Source organism: Hemiscyllium ocellatum, chromosome 13 (genome assembly GCF_020745735.1).
Source record: "Hemiscyllium ocellatum isolate sHemOce1 chromosome 13, sHemOce1.pat.X.cur, whole genome shotgun sequence".
In the NCBI taxonomy this organism is placed as follows: Eukaryota; Metazoa; Chordata; class Chondrichthyes; order Orectolobiformes; family Hemiscylliidae; genus Hemiscyllium; species Hemiscyllium ocellatum.
The window spans coordinates 94,608,485-94,624,389 of NC_083413.1; positions in this window are offsets into that span (position 1 = coordinate 94,608,485).

A 15,905-nucleotide genomic window follows, 5' to 3' on the forward strand; every position below is an offset into this window, starting at 1 on the left:
AATGTGGGGAGGGTTTATTCAAAGACTGGTCCGCTGTCTCTCTCATGCAAAATGAGGATTGGGTGTGGAGTGAGGGGAATATTCTCAGATGCTCTTAAACTATTGACAGTCATGTAAACCGAGTAAAAAAGAAGCCATGGAATTTTTCACCGTATCAGTGTCTATTTAGAACATCGTGAGTGACTGTCCCTCCCCCCAAGGTACAATGCAATCGTCTCTCATTCTCTCACAACGCCTTAGATTAATCATCATTCTCTCCTCATGGCACCACCATCCCAGGGATCAGTCTGGTGAAACCCCATTGCACTCCCTCTGTGGCAAGGCGATCATTCCTTATGAAGGAGAGAAAGTCTGCCAACAATATCCCAAATGCTGCCTCAACAACACTCTCAGCAATGATCACAATAACTCTTTTTCCTCTTAGACATCTCCGTTTCTTTCCTGTAGCATAAAAAGACTTTCTTTCTCTCTACACTGTTGGAAAGAATTAACACTTTTATAATGACGGTATTGTTGTTGCTGTTGGGATTATGGATAACATGACGTTCATTGCAGGATCACGCACCAATTGAACTGTACTAATGTTGGGAGAGTTTATTCAAAAGCCTGAACCCCTCTCTCTCTCTCTCTCTCTCTCTCTCTCTCTCTCCCTCTCTCTCTCTCTCCTCTCTTTCTTCTCTCTTTCTCAGTCGAAATAAGGAGTGGGGGTGATTGGGTGGAACGTTCTCAGAGGCTCTTAAACTATCGAGAATCATGCATTCTGAGTGAAAAAAAGCCATGGATCTTATCATCGTATCGGTGTCTGATTAGAACATCATGAGTGATTGTCCATCCCCCTTAAGATTCAATGCAATCACCTCTTATTCTCTCACTGAGCTTCACTAATGCTCATGGTGCCATCATCCCAGGGATTAGTCTGTTGAAACTTGAGAGAAGTCTTTCCCCAGTACCCCAAATGCTGCCTCAACAGCACTCTCCTGGATGATCACAAAGCACCTTTTCTCTCACTTAGACATTGCCATTTCTTTCCTTGCCACAAAAAGCCATCCTTCTCTATGAACTACGACTGACATGGAATGTATAAGTCCGTTACATTTGTACGTCAGGTGCCTATGGAGCTGTGCATCACTCTCAGGGAGAATTTCAATGAGATTGAATACACTTAAAATAGGGGATGATCACGCACCTGAATGGAAATGAGGTGTAGCAATACAGAAAACAGGTAGAGAAAGGGAGCTATCTTTACTTCTGTTCTTCTCTCACAGGATGTATGCAGCCTTGGTCAGGGCAGCATGTTATGCAGATCTTGAACTAAGTGGCTGGTTCAGCTGTTCCACAGTACCGTAAAGAGTAAATCGCAGAGCTGTGGGTTTGTAGTGCTACAATAGAGGATAAATCTTCCTGCTTAATTGAAACCAGCAACAGAGAAAAGATTTATCCCATGCAGTAATCTGTCACAATTCTCGAGTCCAAATCTATTTAAAGTAAAAATTAACAACTTTATTTTTTAAAGTATAACAGAGAATAATAAACGAATGACTATTTACAACTTCTTCCTCTAACCTGTCTTTTAGCTTCCCCCTCCACAATACTAGTCCGATAAGACTCCTAATTAAGATTTACAAATCAAAACTTCTCGTCTCAAAACCAGGAAGCTTTCGGTTCTTCTCCATATTCCTGTCTTCTTTTCTTCTTAGGGACTCTGCTTTACCAGTTATTAATCAATAAAGGTACCAATAGGCGAGCTAGACAATGAGCTAATCAGGTTGTTCGACCAAATGTTACATTATATCTATTTTTCAGAACACTTGGTGCTGTCAGATAGTTATTGCTGGCTTTTAATTCTCTCAATGGTACAGTACACCCACGTGTTCATCACAGAAGTCACACCGAAACCTGATGAAGGAATCATGACACATTGACTTCCCTAAAGGTCTTGAGGCAAGCAGATTAGTTTTTATAACAAATGATAATGGTTGTTTTTAATCACCTCAGTTTCCTTCATGAGATATCAACAGACCATTATTCTGTGGCTCTAGGTTATCAGTCAATGGCTTGACCACCATAAACTGTCTTCCCATATGTGCAGATAACAAATTAAACATTCTCAAGAGCAATTATTTAGTGATGGACATGTGGTTAGAAGGAACGTGAAACTATTGCATTCGGATTGAACAAAGGCAAAAATGGTTTATTCAGATATTGCACTGAGACCAAGGACGAGACTGGGGTATCATGATGGTGGTATTGGACAGGATTGGTGAGTGGGGAGGACATGGAGATGTAAATCTGTGAAGGTCAAAATAGATTATGGAGTTTGAGAACAGTCTGGTTCCTTTTTGCATATCAGTGAGTAATTTATAAATAGTAGTTTGATAGTTATAATGTATAAGGAAAGGAATTTTTGTTTGGAACTGAAGGCATTGACTTGCACTTTCCAAAATTTGTATATAATGAGCAGAAATTCAGGTCAATCCGGTTTAGTAGACAAATATAATGACTTGAAAGCTGAAAAATGTGTTGCTGGAAAAGCGCAGCAGGTCAGGCAGCATCCAAGGAGCAGGAGAATCGACTTTTCGGGCATAAGCCCTTCTTCATGAACTTATGCCCGAAACATCGATTGTCCTGCTCCTTGGATGCTGCCTGACCTGCTGCGCTTTTCCAGAAAAATATTTTTCAGTTCTGATCTCCAGCATCTACAGTCCTCACTTTCTCCAATTAAATATAATGACTTACCAGGAACACCAACTATAGCGAGGATGGGATAGTAACCACCTTGAATAATCCTAAGGATATCCTGGATCCGCCATGCTAATGATATCCAAGGCCGAGAAATCCAGTAAGGACCTGAGGATAAGCTCCTGTCCATTGCTGGAACATTCCAGTCTAATGCTCTCAGATTCTGAACGCTCCTCCCCGTCTCTCTCTCTTTCGAGCTGCTGATCCCTGTTAGTGCTGTCAGTGATGCTCGTATTCATACTATTGGACAGCACATTGAACAGAGCCCATTTATCTTTCAACAATGAAAACTCTCCATTGTGATAATTAGGATCCACGGAGATTGACATTAATCACAGTCACTGAACAAATAGCTTCAGTTAACACCGTTGCATTCAATATTGATTTTATTAAAATTTTAAAAAAAGTTTAAAGTTACACATTTGGCATGGGATATGTGTGGGCGGGTGATGAACAGAGGGAAGAAATATTTGAGATGGTAGATTGATTGTATGTAATCATTCAATCTGCCTTAGATATGCGAGTAATGTCAAAGGATTGTCAGAACTTAAAAAGTTTCTCCGTTTATAAATTGAAACATATAGTCTGTAACTACTGATGAGTGATTATAATGTCAGTAAAATATGGAGAGAACTTTTCTAGTCCATAATCTGACAGGAAAATGTGCATACAACAACATGAGTGATAACAGACAAATGGCAAGGATATGTTAACAGAGAATATGATGTGACGGACGATTCAGATGGTTAGTCGAGGATCAGAGAGGGCAGGTGAGGGTCATGCTCTTCATGTTATCAATGTCAATCAATGATGATGAAGTAAGTTTCACTGGATTTCTATTGCAGTGTGATTACGATATTGGGGACATGGCTGCTGAGACTGGAGGGAGGGAATACGATATTTCCCAGTTATAAGTATTGGAATTTTATTCTTCATAAATCATATGAAGATCAAATTTCGAGATACACTCCAATGAGGAATGAGGAGAGCCAATATTAACCATACAACGACAAGACATTGGAGCAGAAATTTGGCCATTAGGCCCATTGAGTCTGCTTCACCATTCAATGATGGCTGTTAAGTTTCTCAATCGCATTCTCCCGCTTTCTACCTGTAACCCTTGATCCCCTTTAGAATCAATAACCTATCTGTCTCACTCTTAAATATACTCAATGACCTGGATTCGATAGCCTTCTGTGGTGGTGAATTCCATAGATTCACCACTCTATGGCTGAAGAGGTTCATCCATATCTCTGTTCTGAAAGGTCTTCTCTTTACTCTGCCCCCTCGAGTCCTAGTCTCTCCTACCATTGGTAATACCTTCCCAAAATCCACTCTGTCCAGGCCAATCAGTATCCTGTAAGTTTCGAGTAGACCTTCTAACAATTTCTGAACTCTATCATATATAGGCCCCGAGCCCTCAGATGTTCTTCATATGTTAAGCTTTTCATTCCTAGAACCATTCTTGTGAATCTCTTTGGAAAATGCTCCAGGGCCAGTACATCCTTCCTGAGATATGGGACCCAAAACTGTGCACAATAATCCAAATGTGGCCTGACCAATGCCTTATACAGCCTCAGAAGTACATCCCTGCTTTTATTCAAGCCCTCTTGAAATAAATGCCATCATTGTATTTGCCACCCCTATTGACAACCTGCAAGATTACCTTTCGAGACTCCTGGACTGGAACTTCCTCGGCTTTTTGCACTTTTGACTTCTGAACCTGCTCGCTATTTAGAAAATAGCCCATGCCTGTATTCTTCCTGGCAAAGTGCATGATGTCACACTTGCCCACGTTATACTCCATCTGCCACATCTTTGCTCACTCCCCTAAACTGTACAAATCCTTCAGTAGGAGAAAGTGAAGACAGCAGATGCTGGATCAGAGTCAAAAAGTGTGATGCTAGAAAAGCACAGCCAGTCAGGTGGCATCCGAGGAGCCGGAGATTCGATGTTTCAGGCATAAAGTCTTCATCAGGGACGAGGGGGTTGGGCGGAAGTGGGCTGAGAGATGAATGGGAGGGGCTGGGGCTGGGAGGAAGGTAGCTTGGACAGCGATAGCTAGATGAAGGTGAGTGGTGATAGCAAAAGGTCAGAGTGGAAGGTGGAGTGGATACATGGGAAGGAAGATGGACAGGTTGGACAGTTCAAGAGGGCGGTACTGAACTAGAGGGTTAGATCTGGGATCAGGTGGTGGGAGGGGAGATGCGGAAATTGGCGTAATTACCTTTGATACCATGTGGTTGGAGGGTCCCTCGGTGGAAGATGATGCGTTCTTTCTCCAGACAACTGCTGGCTAGAAATTGGCCATGGAGGAGGCCAAAAACTTGCATGTCCTTGTTGTAGTGGGAGGGAGAGTTGAAGTATTCAAGGATAGGGAAGTGGGTTTGTTGGGTGTGTGTGTCCGAGTGTGTTACCTGAACCGTTCTGCAAGTTGATGACCTGTCTCCCCAATGGAGAGGAGATCCGGTGCAATGAACAGAGTAGATGTGGTGTTTGGATGCACAGGATGTTCTTTGCCTGATGTGGAAGGATCCTTTGAGGCCTTGGATGGAGGTAAGGAGGGAGTGTTGACGGAAGTTTCATACCTCTTATAGTGGCAAAGAAGGTGTCAGGAATGGAAAATGGCTGGGTGGGGTTGGGGGTTGTGCACCTCACGGAGTAGTGAAGGGAATGCTCTCTGCTGATATGGGTGGGGAGGGAATTATACCTCTGGTGGTGGGGTCTGACTGTTGGTGGCGGAAATGACGGAGGATGATGCGTTGTATCCTGTGGTTGGTGAGATGGAAGGTGAGCACCAGAGGGGTTCTCTCCTTGTTGTAGTTGGAAGGGTGGAGATCAAGGGCAGAGGTGCGGGAAATTGAGGAGATGCACTAGAGCACCCTCCTGCAGCCGAATCACCTCTTCAATGCTATCTGTCCCTCTATCTATCTTTGCACTGTTTGAAAACTTAGCCAGAATCCCCTCAGTTCCTTCATGTAAATCATTAATGTATAAAGGGAAAAGTTGTGGTCCCAACATTGAGTCTTGTGGAACACCACTTGTCCCTGGCTGCCATCCTGAGAAGGACTCTTTTATTCCAACTCTCATCTTTCTGTCAGACAGCCATGCTACTATCCATGTTCGCACCTTGCCTCTAACACCATGGGCCCTTATCTTTCTCAATAGCCTCCTGTGTGGCCTATTGTCAAAGGATTCTTGAGGAGCAAGCGGATAACATCTAGTGTTCTTCTTGGTCTAATCTGCTCGTTACACCCTCAATGAATTCTAACAGGTTTGTCAGGCCTGACCTCCTCTTGATGAAACCATGCTGACTCTGTTCTTTTTACCAAAGACCTCCAAGTATTCAGAAATTCCATCCTTCACGATGGATTCCAGGTTGTTACCCACAACCAAGCTACGACTAATCAGTCTGTAATTTTCCATTTTCTGTTTAACTCCCTTATTAAACGGGGTGTGACATTAGCAATTTCCAGCCTCTCGGCCCTTTCCTGATTTTAGTCATTTCTGAAAGATTACTACTTATACTTGCACTACATCTTCAACTGTCTCCCTTACAAGGGTGGGATGGAATCCATCTGTTCCAGGTGATTTATCCACGTTCAGGCCATTCCGTTTTCTAGCATGTTATTCTTGATGATGGCCACCATACTCAGCTCTGCTCTCTCACTCTATTCAACTTTGTCAAACTTTTCATGTCTTCCACCATGAAGACTGATGCAAAGTTCCTCATTCATTTCTTTGTTTCCCACTACTGTCTCTCCAGCATCATCTTCCAGTGTCCAATATTACTTTTACCTCTCTTTTGCACTTTATATATCTAAAGAACCTCTTACAGTCTCCTTTATATTGCTGGTTCGCTTACCCCTATATTTAATCTTCTCCCTCCTTATTTTTTGCCCTCTGTTGGTCTTTATAAGTTTTCCAATTCTCTAGTTCCCCACTGCCCTTCACCACATTATATGCTTGCTCTTTTGCTTGTATGCAATCCCTGACTTCCCTCGTCAGCCCTGGTTGCCTTATCCTCCCTGTGTCATGCCTCTATTCCTCAGCATGAATCTCTGAAGTGTCTCGTGAATTAATCTTGGTATCACCTGCCATTGCTGTTCCACTGTCTTTCCTACTATACCCCTCTCCACATATCGGAGATTGCTGCCAGTTCAGGTCCATCCTGTCCTTCTTTTTTAGGTCCTACTGACTCGGGAATCCCAATGACCCACATATTAGAAGTGCTGCCTCCCCTGCCAGCTGTTTGGCCATGTATTTAACTGTGCTACCTTCCAATTCCTAACCTCACTCGCACTTGACATATTCTATTGTCTACAAAATTCAAATATCCTTTCAACAGAACTCGAGCAAGGCCTTTTCTTTAAAGTGGATAGACTTGACAACAAAAACTTAAGTGTGACCTCAGGAACGTGGAGTCCACTGAATCAGTCCAATGCCCAGAGAATTTGATATCTATCCCCGCCACTAAACCTGTTTGACAAGTTATACATATGGATTAGTGGTGTTGGAAGAGCACCACTGAACTGCCGTACTCTTCCAGCACCACTAATCCAGAATCTGGATTCCAGCATCTGCAGTCATTGTTTTTACCAAGGTATACATATGAACCATATATTCGCAGATGAACGAAGATAAACAGAAAACTAGAAAATGTCAGAGCAGATGGATGTCCTGCAGCTTGTTTACTCTGCATTGCTATTCAATTGGACTTTAGTTATTCTGTTCCTTTCAATGGCATGATCTTTACCGAGCATTCCCAGTGGGTCAGAAAGTGCCCAGTGTCGGTGTGTGCACAGTCCTGAGAAGGGAGTGTCCAGTGCCAGGTAATGTGGTGTGGGAAGTCCCAGGGGTGGCACAAGAAAAGGCTGCATGTAGTGACGATGGACTGAGGGACTGAAGGGAATGGAATGGATATCCAGGGACACTGCACACACGGAAGGGGCCGGGCAAGATTCCTAAACAATAAGGGAGCCTGCGATGCATGGCTGCTTTTACAAAAACCTGTCACGTTTACTAGATTTCTCTGTCAAACCAAAGCAAAAATACTGTAGATGGTAGAAATCCGAAGTAAACACAGAGACATACTGTGGAGAGACGAAAGAGTTAATGTTCCCAATGCAGAGACGGGAAGAATTTACAAAGTCCACATACACAGGGTCTAGAGATTGGAATTGAACCCGAGTCCCGAGCACTTTGAAGCAGCAGTGTTGTTTCACCGTGCCGCCTAATGATGGATAATTGGAGTTCGAGATATAGCTTCTGTTCTCTGTGATTGGGATTGGGAGTCCTGAATGATGTGTTGCCTACCTGGTGCTTGGGTTTGGGATATATCATCTGGGCTGCAGAAAACTATGGATTGTGCGGGGAATGATCCAGTGGTCAGGGTCCGTGTAGGTACCAACGGCTGTACAAACAGATGACAGTGAAAAGAGCTACGGGTAATACAGGACTAAACGATCATATCGAAATGCATGCAGCATAAGGAATAAGGTAAATACGCTTGTAGCTCATTCACAAATTGGCAGGTACGACCTGGGCATTACAGTGATATCGCTGCAAGAGGATCAGGATTAGGAGCTGAATATTCAAGGATTTTCATCTTGTCGAAAAGATAGGCAGGTGGGCAGACAGATAGAGTTGTCTCATTATTAAGAATGGAACTGAATCAATAATCAATAATAAGAAATGAAGTAAGGTCAGATTGTGAAGAATCTGTGTCAGTAGAATTGAGGAATCAAAAAGGCGAAAAAATGCAGTTAGAGTTATGTACATGGAGCTGGGGTGCAAGATGCACCAGGAACTAGAAGGTTCTATAGGAAAGTCAAAGTTACAATGATCATGTGGGATTTCATTATGCAGGTGGACTGTGAATTCAGGTTGTTGTGTTTCGCAAGGAAAGGAATTTGTGGAATGTCTATGAGATGGCTTTTTTTGGAGCAGCTTGTACAGGCGAACTAGATGAAGGAGCTTAAGGTGAAGGAATTCTTAGCAGGCAGTGATCATAATATGATTGAACTTACACTGCAATTTCAGATGGAGAAGGTAGAATCAGTAGTAACGGTATTACAGCTGAATAAAGGCAATTACGGGGACATGAGGGAGGAGCTGGGTAGAATTGACTGGGAGACGGGCCCAGCAGGAAGGACAGTGCAATAGCAATGGCAGGAGATTTTTGGAGTAATTCAGGATACAGCAGAGATTTATCCTGAGGAAAAAGAGGCATGGTACAGGGAGGATGAGGCAACCATAGCTGACTAGGGAAATCAGGTATAGCATAAAAGCAAAAGAGAAAGGATATAATGTGGCAAAGTGCAATGAGAAATCTGAGGATTGGGAAGCTAAGAAAGATAAAACAGAGGGCAAACAAAATAAAATAAGGAGGGAGATTATTAAGTCTGGGGTAATATAAAGGTAGACTGTAACAGTTTTTATCGATATATAAATTACAAATGAGCGGCAAAAGTGAACATTGGACTGCTGGAAAATGATACTGGAGCGATAGTAGTGGGGAACGAGAAAATGGCCAAGGAACTGAAGAATTACTTCGCATCAGCCTTAACGATGGAAGACACGAGTACTACATTAAACATTCAAGCGATTGAGAGGCCAGAGCTTGGTATGATGACCACCACAGTGGAGAACATGCTAGAAAAGAATTGAAGATGGTTAAATAACCTTGACCAGATAGACTACATCCCAGTGTTATAAGGGAGATAGCTGAAGAGAGAAGGGAGGCGATCGTGGTGATCTTTCAGGAATCACTAGAGAAATGAACAATGTCAGAACACTGGAAACCCACTAATGTGACACCCCTCTTTAACAAGGGTGTAAAGAAAAAGACAAAAGATCCACAATGAATAGCTTAAACTCTGTCGTGGATAAGATCCTGGAATCCATTGTGAAGGATGAGATTTCTGAATACTTGGAAGTGTTTGGTAAAATAGGGCAAAGTCACGATGGTTTCATCAAGGGAAGGTCATGCTTGATAAATCTGTTGGAATCCTTTGAAGACGAAGTGAGCAGGCTCGACCAAGCACAGTTTTCCACCTTGTCTTCAAGAAGGTCTCGGACAAGTTTTCACACAAGAGATGACTGAGTATGATAAGGGTCCATGGTGTTAGAGACAAAGTACTGGCATTGGTAGAAGGTTGGCTGTCTGGCAGAAAGCAGAGTTTGGGGATGAAATGATCCTTATCAGGATGGCAGCCAGTGACAAGTGGTGTTCCATAAGGCTCAGTTTTGGAATCATATTTTTTAATCGTAACATTAACAATCTAGATTTCGGAATTAGGGGCACTCTGGCTAAGTTTGCAGATGATACAAAGATAGGCAAATGGACAGGTCATATTGAGGAGGCAGAGAGGCTGAAGAAGGAATTGGACAGGTAAAGAGATCGGCAGATGCATTCCAATATTGCAAAGTGTGAGGTCATGCACTTTGACACGAAGAATAGAGGCATGGTCTATTTTTTAAATGGGGATAAAATTCAGAAATCTGAAGTGCAAAGGGACTTGGGAGTTCTAGTGCAGGGTTCTCTCAAAGTAACCTTGCAGGTTGAGGCAGTAGTTAGGAGTGCAATTGCATTTATTATTGATGGCATTTATTACGAGAGGAATTGAATATAAAACAGGTTGTATACGGCTCTGAATAGACCACATTTGGAGTATAGTGCGTAATTTTGAGCCCCATATCTCAGGAAGGATGTACTGGCCCTGGGGTATGTTCACAAAATCTTCACGATAATGGTCTTAGGAATGAAAAGCTTATCGTATGAGGCATGTTTGAGGACTCTGGGTCTATACACGATGAAGTTTAGAAGGATGAGAGGGATTGTAACGGAAGCATGCAGAATACTGACTGACCTGGACAGAGTGGATGTTGGTAAGATGTTTCCATTGGACTAGAAGCCGAAGGCACAGCCTTAGATGAAAGGGAGCACACTTTAGAACAGTGATAAGGAGAAATCTCTTTAACCAGAGAATGGCGAATCTTTGAAATTTGTGGCCACAGAAGGCTGTGGGGCCAGGTCATTAAGTATATTTGGGACGGAGATAGATAAGAATTTGATTATCCAGGGGATCAAAGGTTATAAGGAAAAGGTCGGAGAATGAGATTGAGAATCCTATCAGCGATGATTGAATGGTGGTGCAGACTCAATGGGCTAAATGGCCTACTTTCTGCTCCTATGTCTTATCGTCTTATGGTTTAAACCTCAAGGAGGCAGCTTGCATCTCCGAGAAGATGGATTCATGTTCTTCATGAAGGTCAGAAGCTGGAAGGAATAGTTAACTGTTTTAGAATGAAGGTATTGTGGCTGCTGTCAGGGTGGTGAAAAATATGACATTCAGTGCAGGATCACTCATCAATTGCACTGATTTAATGTGGGGGGGGGAGTTTATTCAAAACCTGGACCTCTCCTTCTCTGTCAATTATCGTGGGGAGTGGGATTTGGGGGTGGGAGGGCGTAACGTCCTCAGAGGCACTTAAACTATCCAGAATTATGCATCTTGAGTGAAACAACAGTCATGGAATCTATCACCTTCCCATTATCTGTTTAGAATATGATGAGTGATTGCCCATCCCCCACAATGTTCAAAGCAATCACCTCGTATTCTCTCACAGCGCTACAGATCAACCTTCACTCACTCCTCACGGTGCCATTATAACAGAGATTAATCTGGTGGAACTCCGTTTCACACTCTCTGTGGTAAGATCAATTCTTATAAAGGAGAGAAAATCTGTCCACAATACCCCAAATACTGCCGCAACTACACTCTCAGGTTTGATCGCAATAATTCCTTTCCCTCACTTAACTGGCTCCGTTCCTTTTGTGTGAAATAGGAAATCATTCATTTACGATGCACTGTCACTGATTTGGAATTTAAAACATCCTTACATCTGTAGGTCAGCATCAATAAAGCCAGCACCGGAGGTGCCTATTCAGATGGACATCACTCTAGGGGAGAGACTCAATCACAAAGAATACATCTAAAACAGTGAATGGCCACCTACCTGAATGGAAATGAACTGCTGGAATATGGGATACAGGTAGATGAAGGGAGATATCTTTCTTTTTGATCTACCCTTGCGGGATCTGTGCAGACCTGGTCAGGCCAGCATCTTATGCCGACCTTGAACTGAGTGGCTAGTTCAGCTGTTCCACAGGACAGAAAAGAGTAAAACACAGTGCTGTGAGTTTGCAGTCACACAGAAACCTGACCAGGGAAGGATGACTAACTGCTTTCTCTAAAGGGCATGAGGCAAGCCGATAACAACAGATTATAATTCTGTGGCTTTAGATTATGAACCAATGATGTGACCACCGTACACTGTCATCTCCTCCTTCAGATTCTGTGCAGAGAACAAGTTAAACGTCTCAAGTGCAACTGTTTTGCAATGGACACGTGGTAGAAGGGACGTGAAACAGCTGTATCCGGAATTAACAAAGGAACAAACGAAGGTTTATTCAGGAATTGCATGAGGCTGAGGAGGACACTGGATGTCACAACGGTGGTACTGGAAATGATTGGTGAGAGGGCAAGATATGGAGATGTAAACTGGGCAGGAGAAAATGAATCAAGGAAGTTGAGAACAGTCTGTTTCATCCTCACATATTGGTGAGCAACTTGAATTGAGTAATTTGCTCGTTACAATTTCTAAGGAATGGAATCTTTGATTGAAAATGAAAACGTTGACTTGCACCTTTCCAAAATTTACATATAATGAGCATCAATTCAGTTCAGACCGTTTCACTAGACAGTTCGAGTGACTTAGCAGGAGCACCAACTATAGCAAGGATAGGATAGTAACCAGCTTGAATAACCATCAGTACATCTTCAATCCGCGATACTAATGATATCCAAGGCTGGGGAAGCCAGTAAAGACCATAGGATACACTCCTGTCCATTGTTGGACTATTCCAGTCTACTGCTATCAGTTTCTGATCTTTCCTCACCCTCTCTCTGAAGCTGCGGATCCCTGTTACTGGTGTGGGTGATGCTCCTGATCATACGATGGGATAAAACACTGAAAACAGTCCCTTATTCATAGAAGAGCGAACTTCTCTAGGGACGCATAGGATGCATGGAGACTGACATAATCACAATCGCTGAATAAACAGCTCAGTTAATCCCTTTCAATTCGATATTATTTCATTAAAATTCAAAATAACTTTGAACATTCATGCATTCTGGGTTTGATATGTGAGTGTGACTGAAGGAAGGAATGTTGAAGATGGAAGATTGATTGTGTGTAATCATTCAGTCTGCCTTGGATATGGAAATAATGCCAGAGGTTTAACAGACCGTAAACATGCTTCTCTGCTCTTACATGGAGAAACAAATCCTGTAACGACAGATCAGTCATTGCAATATTAGTAAAACATTGAGAGAACATCTTTCATCCATGATCTGATGGCAAAATGTGCCTGAGACAATGTGGTTTTATAACAAACAAACGGCATGGATCTGTTCATGGAGAATGGTACGTGACAACACAATTTAGATTGTTATTCCAGAATCAGAGAGGGCAGGTGTGGGTCATGTTGTTGATGTTATCGATGCTAAAGAACTGTGATGAAGTATCATTCACTGGACTTCATTTACATTGTGATTATGACATTAGGGAAAAGAGAGAAGATGGCGAGGACTCGGGGACATGACTGTTCAGTCTGGGCGGAGGGACAGTGATGTTCCCCAATCACTAGCATTGGAACGTTACTCTTTATAACTCATATGAAGCACAGATTCAAGGGTATATCTACAATGAGGAATTAGCAGGGATAATTTTAATGAAATGCATTTATGCAATACAAAATACAGGGAAAAGTGATTTTCTGTACAGACGGAAATATGCAATCTACAAAGAGACACGGTTGTTAAAATGCACTCCTGATATGGAGCTATATAAATTGAAATGTGGATTACAAAACTATGGAAGTGGTGTGTGATATTTATCAATCATTATTTGATCCACAGCTGAGATCCTGATTTCCCCTCTGTTAGTGTAATAGAAAAGAAACAAACTTAACATTTTCTGTGAAACCTGAAAGAGAATGCTATGCTAATTCTAAAACTTTTCTGAACGTCGCAAACACTTTGCTGAATTCTGCAGTCAAAGAGACAGCTTGACTTTGCTGAACTTTGTATACATTCAACCTGGCCTGGCGAGCAGGCGATTTCAGCAGAAATGCAAAGGAAAACGTAAAGAGAGTTATGTCCACGGCAAGGGAGTGAGAAAATAAGAACTTGAATGTTTCCCAGCCCTTGTCCTTGAGCGTGTGATAAGAAGAGCATAAAAGGAATACGTTAATTATGTTCAGGGCCCTGACACATGGTTTGTTTGCCAAGTGTATTGGTTCCCTGCAGTGGTTAAAAATAAAGTTTTTCCTTTGCTCTTGCTCACATCTGAGTCCAGTCAGATTAATTTCCACGACAGTCAGCGATCCACCTGACTGAGATTCTCTGGACCCGTCTCTCACACAGTGGGGGTTCCCTGCTGTTTTTGGCATAGTCTATTTTTTTAAAATCCACCTTCTCCATGGTACTAATCTATTGGCCGAATGGATTTTGTTAGCTGTCAGTAACCTAGCTCTGTGACATCATTGAGAATAAGTGATCTGGGATGACAGCCAGTATCAGCACACTGCTCACAGTGTATGACACCCAGACAAAGGGTTTGCAGTCCAGAGGAATTTCTAAATAAAACTTCTTACTTCTGTCTGTCCATATCTATCAATCTCATTACACCCTTGGTTCAAACATAGAAAAAAGAGCTGAATTCCAGCCCTTGACATCATGCTACATTCTTTCAAATGTGGCATCATGGAACCCGAGCAAAAAGGGCATTGCGGGCAAATACTCCATTATTGGTATCATACCTGACCGATAGGAAGATGGCCATTGTTGTTGGAGGTCACTCATCTCTGCTCCAGAACATTTCTGCAGTAGTCCCTCAGGATAATGTGTATGTAGTTTTGCTCGCTGAGCTGGGAGTTTCATTATCTGACGTTTCATCACCATACTAGGTAACATCTTCAGTGACTCTTCAGATAAAGCCTAGATCCAAGCATCTTCAGCTGCTTCATCAATGACCTTCCCTCCATCATAAGGTCAGACGTAGGAATATTTGACAATGACCGCACAATGTTCAGCACCATTCGCAAATGCTCAGATATGGAAGTAGTTCATGCCCAAATGCAACAAGATCTGGACCCTCTCTAGGCTTGGGTTGATAAGTGGCAAGTAACATTCACACCACACAGATGCCAGACAATGACCGTCACCAATAAGAAACAATATAACAACTTGGTATTCAGCAGCATTATCATCACTAAATTCCCCACTATCAATATCCTGGGCGTTATCATTGGCCAGACACTCAACTGGACTCGCCACTTAAATATAAGAGCAGATCAAAGTCTAGGAATACAGTGCGAGAAACTCACCTCCTGACTTACCAAAGCCTGTCGATCATCTACAAGGCACAAGTCAGGAATGAGATGGAATTCTCCCACTTGCCTGAATGTGTGCCGCCCCAACAATACCAAGAAGCTTGACACCATCCTGGACAAAACAGTCCATTTGATTGACATCACAAGCACAAGCATTCACTCCCTCCATCAACGTCTCTCAGTAGTGGAAGTGTGTACTATCTACTGGACACACTGCAGAAATTCCCCAAAGATCCTCAGACAGCACCTTCCAATCCCACAAACACTTACGTCTAGAATGACAAGGACTGCAGACTTATGGGAATACCACTACCTACAAATTCCCTTCCAAACCAATCAACATCCTAATGTGGAAATATATCGCCGTTCCTTCACTGTTGCTGGGAGAAAAAAAAACCTGGAATTCCCTCCTTAATAGCATTGCGGGTCAACACACAGCAGGTGGACTGCAGCGGTTCAAAAAGGCAGCTCAGTACCACTTTCTCAAGGAGGCAACGAGGGACGGGCAAGAAATGGTGGGCCCATCCAGCAATGCCCGCATCCAAAAACTGATTTTTTAAAAATAGTTCCAAGTTGAGCATCTCAATGGAATAGGTTATCTGATTTGAACATGAACAGGAAAGCAGTGTTTCTTATACAGAGCATTGTAGACTTTTTGTTATTAGAAGGGTGTTCAGTGTTCGATGACTTATTGTTGCTGTGTGCT